The sequence below is a fragment of the Macrobrachium nipponense genome, chromosome 23 (assembly GCF_015104395.2).
Source record: "Macrobrachium nipponense isolate FS-2020 chromosome 23, ASM1510439v2, whole genome shotgun sequence".
NCBI classification, from domain to species: domain Eukaryota; kingdom Metazoa; phylum Arthropoda; class Malacostraca; order Decapoda; family Palaemonidae; genus Macrobrachium; species Macrobrachium nipponense.
Genome location: NC_061090.1, coordinates 48,101,324 through 48,116,323, shown reverse-complemented (window position 1 = coordinate 48,116,323; position 15,000 = coordinate 48,101,324). Strand labels below are relative to the sequence as shown.

Sequence of the window (15,000 nt, the reverse complement as noted above, 5' to 3'; positions counted from 1 at the left end):
AAAATCATAATCGTAGTCGTCAGTGTCGTCAATTCACTGAGAAGTTTTCAGTGTCCTGATAAGGACCTGATTGGCAAGAAAAACCTTCCCAAGATTCAGGTCCCTCTAAGGTCTGTTGAGATACTATAGTACTATAGGTAGTAGTACCTACCTACCTATAACTTAGCTACCTATACCTAGTAGGTAGGACAAAAAAAATATGTAAGTAGTACTACTACCTAGTACCTACTTCTGTTCAGGAAGGTGGTTCTTTTGATGGGTGATGAATTTTCATCTTTTTCAGGCTTAGCTTTTAGATCCAATAAATCTGTGGCCAATTAGCCTAATAGGTAGGTAGTTCGTGATGTAGGGCCTATAGGGCTAGTACCTAGCTAGTATACTACTAAGCCTTACTGGCGACTACCTACCTAGTACCTAATACTAAAATAGCTCGGCTGTATAGCCTAGGTAATGCCGTAGGCGTGGGCCTAGCCTACCTACCTATTAGGCATAGGTACTACCTAAGCTCTAGGGTAGGTAGGTCGTAGGTTGTAGTTAAACTACGCTCAGGAACATGAATACCGAAGTTCTTGTATTCTAGCTGGCTTGTTGCCCACTAAATAGGCTAGGTATTAGCCTACGTCCATTACTTACTATAATAGACCTAAAATGTACAGGGAAGGGTGCTGGTACTTGTGCCATTGATGCCATGCCTACGTACATGGTATGCGGATAAGGTATCTTTTTTTTCTTATTGGTAGATCTAGGGTACTTATCCGCGGCGGCCCAGACTATGGCAGTTGTTGTTTTTCTATGAGGTTTTACTTACTGAACAAGAATTTGAAGTAATATTTATTCGGACGGCTAATTTACCTTTGAACTCTATCCTACGGTAAAGGGGACCCCCATTGGGAACCGGGGTTTTGGGTGGGGACAAAACCCCAACTCTATCCTATGGGGAGAGACCACTTTGGGGGAGGTTTTGCCGTGTTATTGTGGTATTTCCCATTATTTATGACATTTAAAACACGAAATACAATAGAAAATAAGAGATAACAAAAGCATCGATAGTGGAGCCATTTCACATCCAAATCCCATCTACTAGCTGCTACTACTATTACAACACTGAATCCTACTACGCATGCGCAAATTCTACTGCGCATGCGCTAGTTGTAAGGGTGCTTTTATTCTAAATTCAGACTTCTTAGTGAGGAAAAAAATGGGGTTGTACGGGAGGGGTACATGTATTTAGCCAATCACATTGCAGTATGACCCCTACATTGCTATAGGACCGAATGAAGATTGAGTTACATAAATTCATTTTCCTAATTTTTTTTTAAATCATGTTATATGAATTCTAGTGTTTATTCCTGTTTCCTTTATTTTAGTATTTGTATAATATTTGTTTTGTTTTGTCCTCGCCTAATAATTTTGCCTTAAATACCTTGAAATATTAAGTTATAATTGAGGACAGACACCTGAAAATCCCTACGTGGTTGGACTAGAAGTGGGTGTTAGGACGATTCGATACCTACCTTCCTGTTGGTTACATGAAATTGCAAGTTGCTTGGGATATTCCATACATGATTTATACATGATTTATACACAACTCACTCCCTCCCCTTTCCAGTATTCACGTCTGACTATTTACGTTTCATCGTTAAGAATACACTTCATACCCATAACAATTTCTTTGTTAAAATTTGACCTTATTGGAACATCTACTTATATATATTCCATTATATCCTTTTACACACATTTCAATTTACACGTTTTTCTCCCTTCTCTTTCCATTATCCACCTCTGTCTAATAATGCTCATAATTTTACAATCTTTTCTCACCCATAAAAAATTTTTGGATAAAATTTTACTAATTATTAGAACATTTTCATTGGTTATATCTTAGGCTACCTTCAAGTTTGTCTTCCTTTACGGTCAGATAATATGTTCTACTAGGTTAGGTTAGGTTAGGTTAGTATGGTAACCTATATGTTGGTCTTCCTTCAAGTTTGTCTTTCTTGAAGGGGGTTACAGGGGCGGAGCCCCCCTGGTCAGGTAACACGTTCTACTAGGTTAGGTTAGGTTGGTTATTTCTTAGTCTACCTTCAAGTTTGTCTTCCTTTACGGGGGGGGGTACAGCGTCCCCCAGGTCAGGCAATATGTTCTACTAGGTTAGGTTGGTTAAGTTAGGTTGGTTATATCTTAGTCTACCATCAAGTTTGTCCTCCTGTATGGGGGCCGCCCCCCCGGTCAAGTAATATGTTCTACTAGGTTAGGTTAGGTTAGTATGGTAACCTATACGTTGACCTTCCTTCAAGTATGGCTTTCTTTAAGGAGGGTTACAGGGGGGGGCTCCGCCCCCCAGTCAGGTAACACGTTCTACTAGGATAGGTTAGGTTAGGTTGGTAAAGTTAGCTTGGTTATATCTTAGTCAACCTTCAAATTTGTTTTCTTTTACTTGGGTGGGGGAGAGGGTACGGGTGGGCTCTGCCCCCCCCGCCAAGTAATATGTTCTACTAGGTTAGGTTACACAACATATTGCAATATTATTTCCTTTAATAATATACACAATACCTTAGGTTTCATAGAAATTAACCCTTTAACGCTGATTGGACGTATTAAATGTCAACATAAATTGTCTGTCGGGTGCTGATTGGACGTATGGTACGTCGATATAAAAAGTTGTTTAAAAACTCGCGGAAAAATACTTATAGGCCTACCATCATGCCTTGGGGGATGCTGGGAGCTCACGGATCAAGTGTTGTTTTGTTTACAATCATTACGCAGGCGCGCAAGTACGAATTTCTTTCTTATCGCACTAAAAAGTATCAAGTGACACATCTCAGAAATTATTTCGTCACTTTAACATAATTTTTACACCATTTTAAATTAGTCGTTACATGGAGTATTTCATATGAAAATGTGCACAATTTCATGTAAAATAAAAAAAAAATACTCATGATTGTAGCTTTATCAGTTTTGAAATATTTTCTTATAAATAATGATGTGCCAAAATTTCAACTTTCAGTCAACTTTGACTCTACCCAAATGGTCGAAAAATGTAATTGTAAGCTAAAACTCTTATATTCTAGTAATATTCAATCATTTACCTTCATTTCGCAATAAGTTGGAAGTCTCTAGCACAATATTTTGATTTATGCTGAATTTATGAAAAAAACTTTTTCCTTACGTCCGCGCGGTAACTCTTCCGAAAAAATCATAAATTTTTTCGTGCAATTGTTGTAATGTTTGCACCATTTTAAATTAGCCAATTAGCCGTTACATAAAGTTTTATATATGGAAATGTGCGCAATTTCATGCACAATACAACTAAAAACAACCCATGGTTGTAGATTTTATCAGTTTTGAAATATTTTCATATAAATAACGATGTGCCAAAATTTCAACCTTCGGCCAACTTTGACTCTACCGAAATGGTCGAAAAACGCAATTGTAAGCTAAACCTCTTATATTCTAGTAATATTCAATCATTTACCTTTATTTTGCAACAAATTGGAAGTATCTAGCACAATATTTTGATTTATGGTGAATTTATGAAAAAAAAAAAATTTCCTTATGTCCGCGAGGTAACTCTTCTTAAAAAAATCAGAAATGTTTTCGTCTGATTGTCGCAATGTTTGCACCATTTTAAATTAGCCGTTACATAAAGTTTTATATATGAAAATGTGCGCAATTTTATGTAAAATACAACAAAAAATAATTGAAGGTTGTAGCTTTTCTCATTTTCGAAATATTTGCATATAAATCACGATAGATAGAAAAAACCACGTTCGGTCACGTTTGACTCTACCGAAATGGTCAAAAAAGGCAATTGTAAGCTAAAACTCTTACAGTCTAGTAATATTCAGCCATGTCATTTATCTTCATTTTGAAACAAATTCGAAGTCTCTAGCCCAATATTTAGATTTATGGTGAATTAAAAAAAAAAAAAAACTTTCCTTCCCTCCGCGCGGGTTCTCCGCCGCAAATCTCCTAAATGCATACGTCACATTCTCGTAATATTTGCTCCGTTTCATATTAAGCGTTTCATAGAGTTTTATATATGAAAATGTGCGCAATTTCCTGTAGAATACAAAAAAAATTGAAGGTTGTAGCTTTTCTCATTTCCAAAATATTTGCATATAAAAAAAAATTCGACATTTGGTCAAATTTAACTCGTCCGAAATGGTCGAAAACTGCAATTGTAAGCTAAAACTCTTACAGTACAGTAATATTCAATCTATTATCTTCATTTTGAAACAAATTGGAAGTCTCTAGAACAATGTTTAGATTTATGGTGAATTTTTGAAAAAAATATTTTTTTTACGTCCGCGCGTTACGAATTCATGCATCATTTTGTGATAATATTTTCTCTGTGTTGCTTTCATTGTTTTACAATGTGTTATATACCAAAATGATTGAAATTTAGTGTACAATACAACGAAAAAAATTAACTCTTTAGCTTTAACCATTTTTCTCACAGCGCGATTTGAATACCATTATATATGAAATTTTGTTTTTATACATTCAACTTAACTGTCAGATATATACATAGCTATTACTCCGTCGTCCGACAGAAATTCGAATTTCGCGGCACATGCGGCAGGTAGGTCAGGTGATCTACCCCCCCGGCCGCTGGGTGGCGGGAATAGGAACCATACCCCGCTTTTCTAATTCATATTTTTTCTGTCGCTTGGAATGTAAACAACGTTTGCAGTTCCTCCTGATGGATTTTCGTGTTTCATCGCCATCGATCGTCTGGGCTAACTTTTACAGGGAAGTAATGGATCTTTGGTTCGGCATACGCTTTTGTTAACTTTTAGAATTTTTTGATAAAATTAACTTCGAAAATTTCGAAGATTAGTGACGTGTAACTACCGAAGTTTTCGGTAGACACTCATCCACTTTCACGAAAGTGAATTACTTATACTTTCATGAAAGGGAATTACTTATATTTATTCATTAATACAAATAAGTGTTAGAGTTTGATTGAGGAAATGTATATCTTTCTTCCTAGTTGGGTAAGTCAGAAAAAGTAACTATCCTTTAGAAGCTTTATTTAGCTCTTGTGTTAACGAGCAATTATAGTAGTAACAGTACTAGTAGTTGTTGCATCCTCATCACCTTCTTACTCCGCAGAATCTACAATATCATATTTGCAAATTGTAGACTTTGGATATAGTTCAAATGCGAACTCTTAGAACGTAAGAAGTGAATATAGTGTTCCCCCATTACAATGGAGGGTGCGTCTGATCGGCTCTGTCTCGCTCTCAGGTCTAGACCTCTTCCAAGCTCACAAGCCCAGAGGAGAAGGAATGTCGAAAACCGTAAGGAGGTTTCAGAGAATCCCCACCGGTCAGGCGTCCCCTCGGCAGGTTTTCTGTAGAGCGTCCCAGACTTGCCAGGGATACCCATTGGAAAGGCATCCTAAAAACAGTGTTTCTCCCTTTTTATGCCTACTGTTCCTCGATGGATAGAAGAACTTCGAATGAATAATAATTTTATAAGATTCCTTTATTTAATGGAGTAACTGGCAACTCTGGAAAGGGAAGGCCAGACGGCTTTCGAAGACTGCTTTCGCTTTGAGACCAACGGAACGCAGTACCATCTTGTTCTCAGTCGTGAGTGGTCGTTTACAGCTCTCTCTCCTGCGGAATGGGATAACTAACCGTATCTCTTCCCTACATCATGGTCTTAGCCTCGGATTGAGGGAATACTGAAGCTATCATAAATAAAATTTGTTCCGACACGGCATACAAACCTTCGGTCCTTTTACAATAGGAAGGTACTAGCGGCAGCTGGATAGGTCCCGTAAGCTTTCGAACAAGGGGTTCGGTCGTTAAACTGCTTGTCCGACAGGCGCGCGCGCCCACTGAGGGAGGTAAACAAATCACTTTTGCTTTCGGCCTCACAAGCCAGTGGACGTGTGTGTTTCGACGCTCTCTGCCCGCTTCTCGTCGTTTGCTTTCTTGAGTATATGGTTGTGTTTGTGTATGAAAGAATTCATTGTAAGTACAATCATTTCTCTCTTTTCATATTAATTGAACTGCAATTAATTAATGATGGAATCTCCTCGCCTCGCTACCCCACGGAGACTAGGCCCGGTACCGAAGGGCGTAAATGCGGGAATTCCGCTCTTTCCCGGAGATAGACCCTCATATTTGTGTGCTCGGTGTCGGGGGCGCGAATGCTCCCGAGCCGAGCCTTGTAATGTGTTTATTATTGGTCGGAGGCGCAGTGGATTTTGTATGAGGGCAGGAGGAAGCGAAGGCCTGCAAAGGAGTCGTCGGAAAGCTCTCCCGCGACTCCTTTGGTGACGGACACTTCGTCTTCTTTCCTGCCGCCCGCTCAACTTCCACGTCTCGCGCCTTCCCCTTCGGGGGGGGGGTTTCTAGGTCCTTCTCCTCTCCTGACTTGTCGAGTGTGGAGGAGGGCGCTAGATACCCTGACGTCGAGTTGTACTCTGGGTCCTTCGATCCGTTCGTTTCTTCGCGCGAACGGGTAGAGGATCCCCCTAAAATCACCCGACTTTTGCCTCCTCAGGTGCGGTGCCGCGAAGGATGACCTCGGACATGTGTGGGCATCGTTGGGGCTGCAGGGCGTGCCGAGTGTCCAGGGGCTGCTCTACCATCTCGCTGGCTCCGTGGCGGTCACGACCACCACCACGACCATTACCAACACCCGGCTACGCTTCACCTTCTCACCTGGTGTACACCCAGCACGCGGTCTCTGTGACACCCACTACATCGGTGCAGGGGCCAGTCGCCGTAACTCGGGGGAGTGTGATGCCGCCGCCTGTGTTTGCCGTGCTGCCGCGACCGGACTTCGTGTGCCCGAAGAGCTCGCCCCTGGACCTCCCACCGGTACCTAGGATGTCTGTGCCGCTGGTCCGCCCATCTAGACCGCCTACACAGTCTGCCGTACCTGCCCAGCTGCTGTCCACGGACGTGACGTGGACCACTGCTGCCGTTCCTGTACCTGCTCCTGCGGTTTTCTGCCGTTCCTGTGATGCCTGCACCTGCTGATGTTGTTCCTGTTCCTGGCGCCGCTGCTCCCGATGCTGATCTGTTCGGAAGGTGCGTCCGGGCCCTGTTGCTTCGGCAAACAGCAGCCCCGGCTCCGCTCTGGATGACAGATCTGACGTCGGTCCTGAGAAGGTTGACGAAGAAGAAGAAGAAGAGGAGGAAGGTGTCGTCGTCGTCTTCTTCGTCTTCGTCGTCGTCTGCCGCCTCTTCCCCCCCCGCCTCCCCCCCCCTAAGAAGTCTCCTTCGGGAACTTCTAAGGCCCGTCTCGCTCTGGTGAGACGGGGGTTCTTCCGCTGGTCACCCAGCTCCTTCGGGGGCAGGACCCGTCTCTTCTTCCGCAAGGAAGAAGACTACGGGGACCAGAGGAGTGCCGGCTAACACCGGCACTTCCTCACCTGCTGTCAGTGGTTCGGCCACAGCAGCAGGGTCCGTCTCGGCCTCTCGTTCGCGAGAGGTACCGAGTGTACGGTCGCTTACCAGCGACCGTGCAGCCAGGAACCAGAACCTCTGGATTCGCTCAGCGTCAGGTTCACGGCACGGAGCGGAAGACTGGTGACAGCCGCTCACGCGACCTCTCACCAGACCAGCTCTCGCTCTGCGGCGAGCAGCTGGCTACCCGGGCGGACGTGACGGTCCATGACCGGCCACGGGCTGAGGCGGGGGGGGAAGAGGTCCCCCCGTTCGCCGGCACCAGCCACGGTGTACCAGCGAACTGACGCACCGTGAGGATACGCACCGATCTCACCGTGACAGTGGAGCTCGCCGGTCGCCTGACCGTCACTCTCACAGAGAGCGATCGGGGTACGGCGACCAGCACCAGCTCCTCTGACACACGAGACCGGAGCCGCTGTTCTCGGTCCAGCCGTTCTCCACAGCGAGACGGCTCGACTAGGTCTGCAGCTCGATCGCCACCGCGGGTTGGCGATCGCCTGCAGTCTTCCAAGCCCGCTGGTTCTGCCAGCGAGCAAGGAGGGAGCGTCAGGTCTGCCTCTTCCATACCTTCAACCTCCTCGATTACACCGGGAGGGGCGAGGTATTGAGGAGTGATCGTGAGGGTGCGCCCCTCAGGATCCCACCACGGCGTCGTACGTACCAGGCACGGTTCTCGGACCCAGCAGTCGTACGCACAGGTGGTTGGAGCAGACCGAGAGGGGTCTGTTGCTGTTCCTCTCCTTGAGGGAGGAGGGTCTCGGGAGTTGCCCCTGTTGAGGGACTGGACGGTCCGACTCCGCAGGAAGCAGTCACTCCTGAGATCCAGAGGCTTTGCGAGGTTATTGCGCTGATTCGTCAGCACAACGACCTCACGGAAGGATCGCTGCTCCCACCATCCGAGCCCACGTCCTGGCTCGAGTCGTTCTGGGGGCCGAAGAGGGAACCCAGACCGACGGTGGGTTTGCCGCGTTCTGAGCTGCGGACTCAGTGCTGGACCAGGTTGAATCGCTGTCTCCGGACAAGACGGCTCGCTCAAGTCTGGCAGTCGAGCAAGCTGCTTCCACCTCCTCTGCTGCGACAGCGGCGTTTTTTACGTGCCATCTGAAGACCCGATGCCGTCCAAACAGGTGAACCCGGAGTTAGTCAGGCTGACTTCGGGTGTGTCTCTGCAGCAGCTCCTGTCCGAGAACCTGGTGGTTCTCGCAGCAAGAGACATTCGGCTGGAATCTACCGCCATGGCAGCTTTCCCAGGCGTCTCCTGGCTAGATCTGTGGTCCCTCACAGTATCTAAGGCCGCAGCCAACTCCGGGGTTTGGAATTTCTCCCGAAGATGACTCGGCCTCAGGAGACTTTTGCCAGTCTGGGGGAGGAGCCATCTCCTTCCTTGCCCACCAGACGGTGGAACCTGTGGGCCAACCTGGTTCTCCGACGAAGGGACGCTGTCCTTACTCGGGTTTCCAGGGCGGCCGGGCGTGAAGCGGCGTTGGGACTTCGCAACGGACCTTTACGGAGTTTCCACGTCTCTCTTCCCAGGAGAGATGGTGGACGCTGCTGGTGGACAGACGGCGCACTGACGACAGTGACCGTCTGGTTCCCAGGCAGTCTCGAAGGCCTCTGGGCAGCCTTGGACTGCGGCCAAGTCTAACGGCTCGGCTAGCGCTTCCTCTGGTGGCTAAGACGGTAGCTGCGTCGAAGCCCCGGGGAATGACTCTGTCTTCTTCGACTTCTAGCAGGGGAGCCGTAACCAGCCCTCCTCTCAGCCCTCCTCCTCCCTCCGTGGAGGATTTGGGAGGAAGTCGAAGAAAGGGGGGAAACGCTAGGGACGGCGTTCCCCCTCACCTGCTGCCGGAAGTGGGGGGGTGCCGGGCCAGCCATTGGGCAACTTGGCAGCGCTACGGCGCCGAGACCTGGATTGTAGATGTCCCTCGGGAGGGAGATCATATTACCCTTCGAATCTCGGTCACCCCTCACCTCCAACCCGGTCCAGCAGCAAGCGTACGTTTCCAGGGGCATCGAAGGACGTAGCATTGAGACAGGAGATCAAGACCATGCTGAGCAAGAGAGCTGTAGAAATCGTCACGGATCAATCACCGGGCTTTTACAGTCGACTCTTCCTGGTGGAAAAGTCTACGGGAGGCTGGCGCCCGGTGATAGATCTCTCTCCCCTGAACCGTTTGTTCGCCAGACCCGGTTCACGATGGAGACGGCACGCTCAGTGCTCGACTCTATCAGGGAGAACGATTTCATGCTTTCAGTGGACTTGAAGGATGGCGTATTTCCAAATACCCATTCATCAGTCCGCTCCAGAAAGTACCTCCGCTTCATCCTCGACGGGACGGTGTAACCAGTTTCAGACCACTTTGCTTCGGTCTCTCAACCGCCCCACAGGTGTTCACGCGAGTGTTCACTCTGGTGTCTGCTTGGGCCCATTCGCACGGGATACGTCTGATGGGGTATCTCGACGATTGGTTAGTCCCTGGCGAGCTCCCGCTCGCAGTTGCTACAGGACAGGGATCGACTGCTCGAGTTCTGTCGCGATCTGGGGATCGTTGTGAACTTCGAAAAGTTCGATCTCGAGCCCAAGCAGAGGATGAAGTACCTGGGTATGCTGATCGACACGGTAGCAGGGCGAGTCTTCCCCGCAGACTCGCGGATTAGCAAATTCAGGGAGCAGCCAACCAGTTCCTGTCTCGGCAGGAACGGTAGCTCAGCGATGGCAAGTCGTGATCGGACACCTGTCGTCACTCGGTGGAAGGCAGTCCCTAACGGGGCGTCTTCACCTGCGGTCTCTTCAGGGAGACTAAAGGAGAGTTGGTCACAGGCGACGGATCCCCCAAGCTTTCCATTGTCACTGACACAGGAGGTGAGGCAGGACCTAGCCTGGTGGCTGGACGACAGGAACCTCTTTAGAGAAGTGCCTCTGCGCATCTCTCCCCCGGACATGCAGCTGCTCTCAGACGCATCGACCGAGGGAGGGGACGCACACCTGGAGGAGTTGCTGACTTCAGGAGTGTGGTACGAGAACGACAAGCACCTTCACATCAATGTACTGAAACTCAAGGCAGCGTTCCTCGCTTTCCAAGAGTTCCAGGACCGCTTGATGGGACACTCAGTGGTGTTGATGTGCGACAACACCACGGTGGTGGTGGATTACGTCAACAAAACAGGGGGGGCCTAGTGTCTCTCCCGTTGTACCAGTTGACTCGGCAGGTGCACGAGTGGGCCGAGGCACACTCAATAGAGCTGTCGGCACGCTACATTCCAGGGAAGGAATGTAGTAGCAGACACGCTCAGCCGTCGGGATCAAGGGATAGGGACCGAATGGTCTCTACACCAGGACGTGGCGGAAAGGCTCTTCGACCTGTGGGGGCGACCAGTCGAGGATCTGTTCGCCACCCGGCACAACAGGAAGCTCCAGGAGTTCTTCTCGGCCGTGCCGGACCCATGGGCAGCTGCAGAGGAGGCTCTTCAACACCCTGGGACAACCTTTTCGCCTATGCCTTTCCCCCGTTCACCCTGATTCGCAAGGTGATCAGTCGAGCACTGGTCACCCCGAATCTCAGGATGATCCTGATGGCTCCCAATGGCCACAGGCCATTTGGTATCCGGACCTGCTGGCTCTTCTCGCAAGAGAACCGAGAGAGATTCCCCCTTGGCACAACCTTCTCGCCCGGAGCCACACGTCGAGCGGTACCACCGAGCAGTCCAGTCCCTACGTCTTCACGGCTGGCTGTTATCCAACATCTCTTGCGAACGAGAGGCTTTTTTCGTAGCGCAGCAACAGAGATGGCTGGAAAACGTCCGTCAGTCCTCTGCAGCTGTGTACCAGGGGAAGTCGGCCGTCTTCTGTGGTTGGTGTCGTAGACGGGGCCTATCTCCTCTCTCAGAGCCACTCTTCAGCAGGTGCGGATTTCCTCGTTTTTCTTCTTCGCCGAGAGAAGCTCTCTCAGTTCCCACAGTCAAAGGATACAGAGCCGCCTTGACGCTCGTCCTGAAACTGACGGGATGGGACATCTCGAACTCGTTCGAGATCTCCTTACTTAGGAGGAGCTTCGAAAGGTCTTGCCCACACAGGGAATCACAAGCCCCTCTTCTTGCTGGACCTGGCATCGGCGAAGAGAGTTCGAGAACTTCATGCCGATAATGATGCGGATGAAATGCTGCTTTGTCCTGGGAGGACGCTACGGCGCTTTTCTGAAGAGAACTCGACACCTCGGGCCTGAGTGTCGACGCCTCTTCGTTAGCACCGGGGTCACCGAGAAAGAAGTATCAAAGAACACTCTTTCGTCCTGGCTGCGTGAGGTCATCAGGAGGGCGTATGAGGCTGATGGTATGACGACATCCGTACGTCCCGTCCGAGAGCTCACGAAGTCAGAAGTATTGGCCCCTCGTTGGCGTTTCGTAAGAACTTCTCCGTGGCGGCAGGTATGGGAAGGCAGGGGTATGGTACAACCAGACCACCGGCACCTTCCTTATACCTTTTGGATATTGCCCACAGGTCCTTGGATCGGTTTCCTTAGGACCCGTGGTGGCTGCTCAAACACGTCGTCTAGCTAACCCAGACCCTAGCAGGCTGAACAGCATCGAGTCCTGGTGGTGACTGTATGAATATATAGTAATGAGAAAGTGACTGGCTTCTCTTTCTATCTTTTCTACCCCTCTACCTGTGTAGAGGGGATACGGTCATCACCCTGCTGGATAAGGACGAGATGCCGGTGAGCTATATGACAGAGCCCCATCCTATCCCTTTCACTAGGGATAGGAGCAGAATATCCCCCACTTCCTTCTACAAGGGGGGGAAGTGGATGCCTACAAGAGTCAAAACCATGACTTTATCTTTGCTCCTGTACAGGAACAAGTTCTTACATTGCTGGTACGAAGAGATACGCTTGCCTCTCTCTTAGTACTCGGTCCAGAGGTCTGACCATTGATCCTGCGGTGCACACCCCGATCAATCGGACAGAGGCTTGGATCCCTCCCTCGCTCTTACGACCAGGGAGGCTTCCAAGGTTGGGCGAACACCAGTCTGTTTCACAAAAAGACTCAGATTCCACCCACCAAGAAGTGAGTCTTCCTATTGTAAAAGGACCGAAGGTTTGTATGCCGTGTCGGAACAAATGACAATTTGTCCAAAATTGCATTTTTCCTAACTATACAAACCTGAGGTCCTTTTACACATAGCCCCACCTCATGCCACCACTCACTCTGCAGTTTTTGCTTGGGCCAAAAGCAAAAGTGATTTGTTTACCTCCCAGTCGCGCGCGCGCGCCTGTCGGACAAGCAGTTAACTACCGAACCCCTTGTTCGAAAGCTTACGACCTATCCAGCTGCCGCTAGTACCTTCCTATTGTAAAAGGACCTCAGGTTTGTATAGTTAGGAAAAATGCAATTTTAGACAAATTGTCATATTGTCTGCCTTTTGTTAGGAAGTTTTCAATAAGAAGGATATTACAACCTTTCAATGCGGTTTACCGTAGGTAACATGATTAAAGGATTCTAATGCAGCAGAACATTATATTATTTAATGCACTCATACTTACGAAAGCATGGCTTATTAGAGTACATACTTAGTGAGAAGAGAGATGTAATAGAGATTCACTTCAAGACTACGGTATGGTTAAGTCTTTCGAGAAAGGACACAACCGTATTTAGAATCGGATATTGCGCAGAAGTTGTATGAGTCGGATGGGAAACATTCTTTTAGTGGGAAATGGTTTCCCTGAATGGATTATACTACGTATATAAAAGTTTTTCATAATAAGAACGGAATTAACATATGAAAGGATGTCGGGTACCATAAAGACACAGATGTTCTGGCACATAACATAAAGATAATTAGTAGGAGGCGCCAGCCTGGCGCAAATTGCGCCAGAAGCGCCAGCTTGGTGCAATAAGCCAAGAGCACCATCCAAAATATTTCTCGTTTGAGCGAGTTATTAAAATAAAAGCAATGCAGAATTTGCGAGTCCGTTGAGAACTCGATCGATGATAATAACTGTTAAAGTATCCGTCTAACATTTATTGCAAAGAGTTGTGAAGAACCTGCGAGAAGTCTTCTTCATAGATCTCTTAGCAAGAAGAAGACGAACAGTCTTCCTGTAGACTGCTTCCTTTTCCTCAAACCATGCCATAAGGAATCATAAGCGCCAGCCAGACACCTGGCTCTAACTAGAAAATAATTAGTTAATAGATATACCTTAGAGCAAATTATGCTTTCCTACATAGAGCTGGGAAGTTACTCAGTCCCTCGCACTGGAGTGGTCCTTCTCGTTCAGGAAAAAAAGGGGGGGGGGGGTGGGGGGGATACGGAAGAATTAACCGAGGAAAGAATAATTTCCCTTTCTGATATACTCGAATTAGAGGAAATTGAGAAAAGAGGAAAAATTGAGAAGAAAACATCCAACTATGGAAGTACTGTAGAATTATAGGATTTTATTCATTCAACTTCCCTGGCAGATATATACTTAGCTTTAGAGACTCCGTCGTCCCCGACAGAAATCGAATTTCGCGGCACATGCTACAGGTAGGTCAGGTGATCTACCGCCACTGCCGCTGGGTGGCAGAACTAGGAACCATCCCATTTTCTAATACAGATTTGCTCTGTCGAGGTAGCCATAACATCGTTGTTGTTACCGTCCTGACTTGGATTTCGTTTTTCAATCGCCGTTGATCTTCTGGACTGTCTTTTGGTGACGTATTTGGATCTGTGGTTTGGCATACGCTTTTTGTGGAAACGTTTTTTTTTTGGATTTTGGCTTTGGATTTTGCTCAAAAATGTCTGATTCTAGCTGCGAAGTTAGAAGATGTATGAATGAGGGTTGTTTGGTGAGGCTACCGAAAGTGTCGTTAGATCCTCACAAGGTATGCAAGAAGTGTAGGGGATATGAATGCATGAGAAATAACACGTGTGATGAATGTGTGAATATGGATGAGGAAGGATGGAAGAAACTAGATTCCTACTTAAGGAAACTAGAGAAAGATAGGTTAGAAAGGCTGTCTCTAGAAGTATGAGTAGATCACGCTCTAACGAGCCAGTTAGTATAACTAACCCCCAAGTAATTGCTTCCTCACATGCAGTATCAACCTCTCCCGTAGCAGATGTTGCAAGTTCTGCTGCGGAGATTGCAAATCTGAAGACCGCATTAGGAAGGATGGAGCTTGAAATGCATGCTCTTAAAGGTAAGAATGTGGAAAGTGACATAAGTGTCCCCCCCAGTGTAGTGGAGGGTGCGTCTGATCGGCTCTGTCTCGCTCCCAGACCTAGACCTCTTCCAAGCTCCCAGGCCCAGAGGAGAAGGAATGTCGACAGTCATATGGAGGTTACGGAGAATCCCCACCGGTCAGGGCGTCCCCTCGGCAGAATCTGTAGCGTCCCAGACTGCCAAGGATCGCCATTGGAAAGGCATCCTGAAAGAGTGCTTTTCGTCATCCGATTCGTCTCCTCGAAGAAGTGGATGGACTTCCGACGAACTGTCGCGTCCGATCAAGAGGAGTTGGAAAGCTCCGATGTTGGACTTGAGCCCGGAACATTTTCCGGACGATTCTCCCTACGAGAGGAAAAGAG

The 15,000-nt window shown here is 47.7% G+C and overlaps 1 protein-coding gene across 1 annotated transcript in view; it reads left to right on the top strand.

Moving 5' to 3' along the window:
* The window catches only part of LOC135200312 (uncharacterized), a 338,907-nt gene that overhangs the window by 32 nt on the left and 323,875 nt on the right, over window positions 1-15,000 (top strand). Inside the window, exon 1 of the mRNA XM_064228879.1 lies at window positions 1-110. This exon is cut by the window's left edge and continues 32 nt beyond it. The gene's annotated coding sequence lies outside the window, so the exon portion shown is untranslated. The remainder of the gene's footprint in view (window positions 111-15,000) is intronic.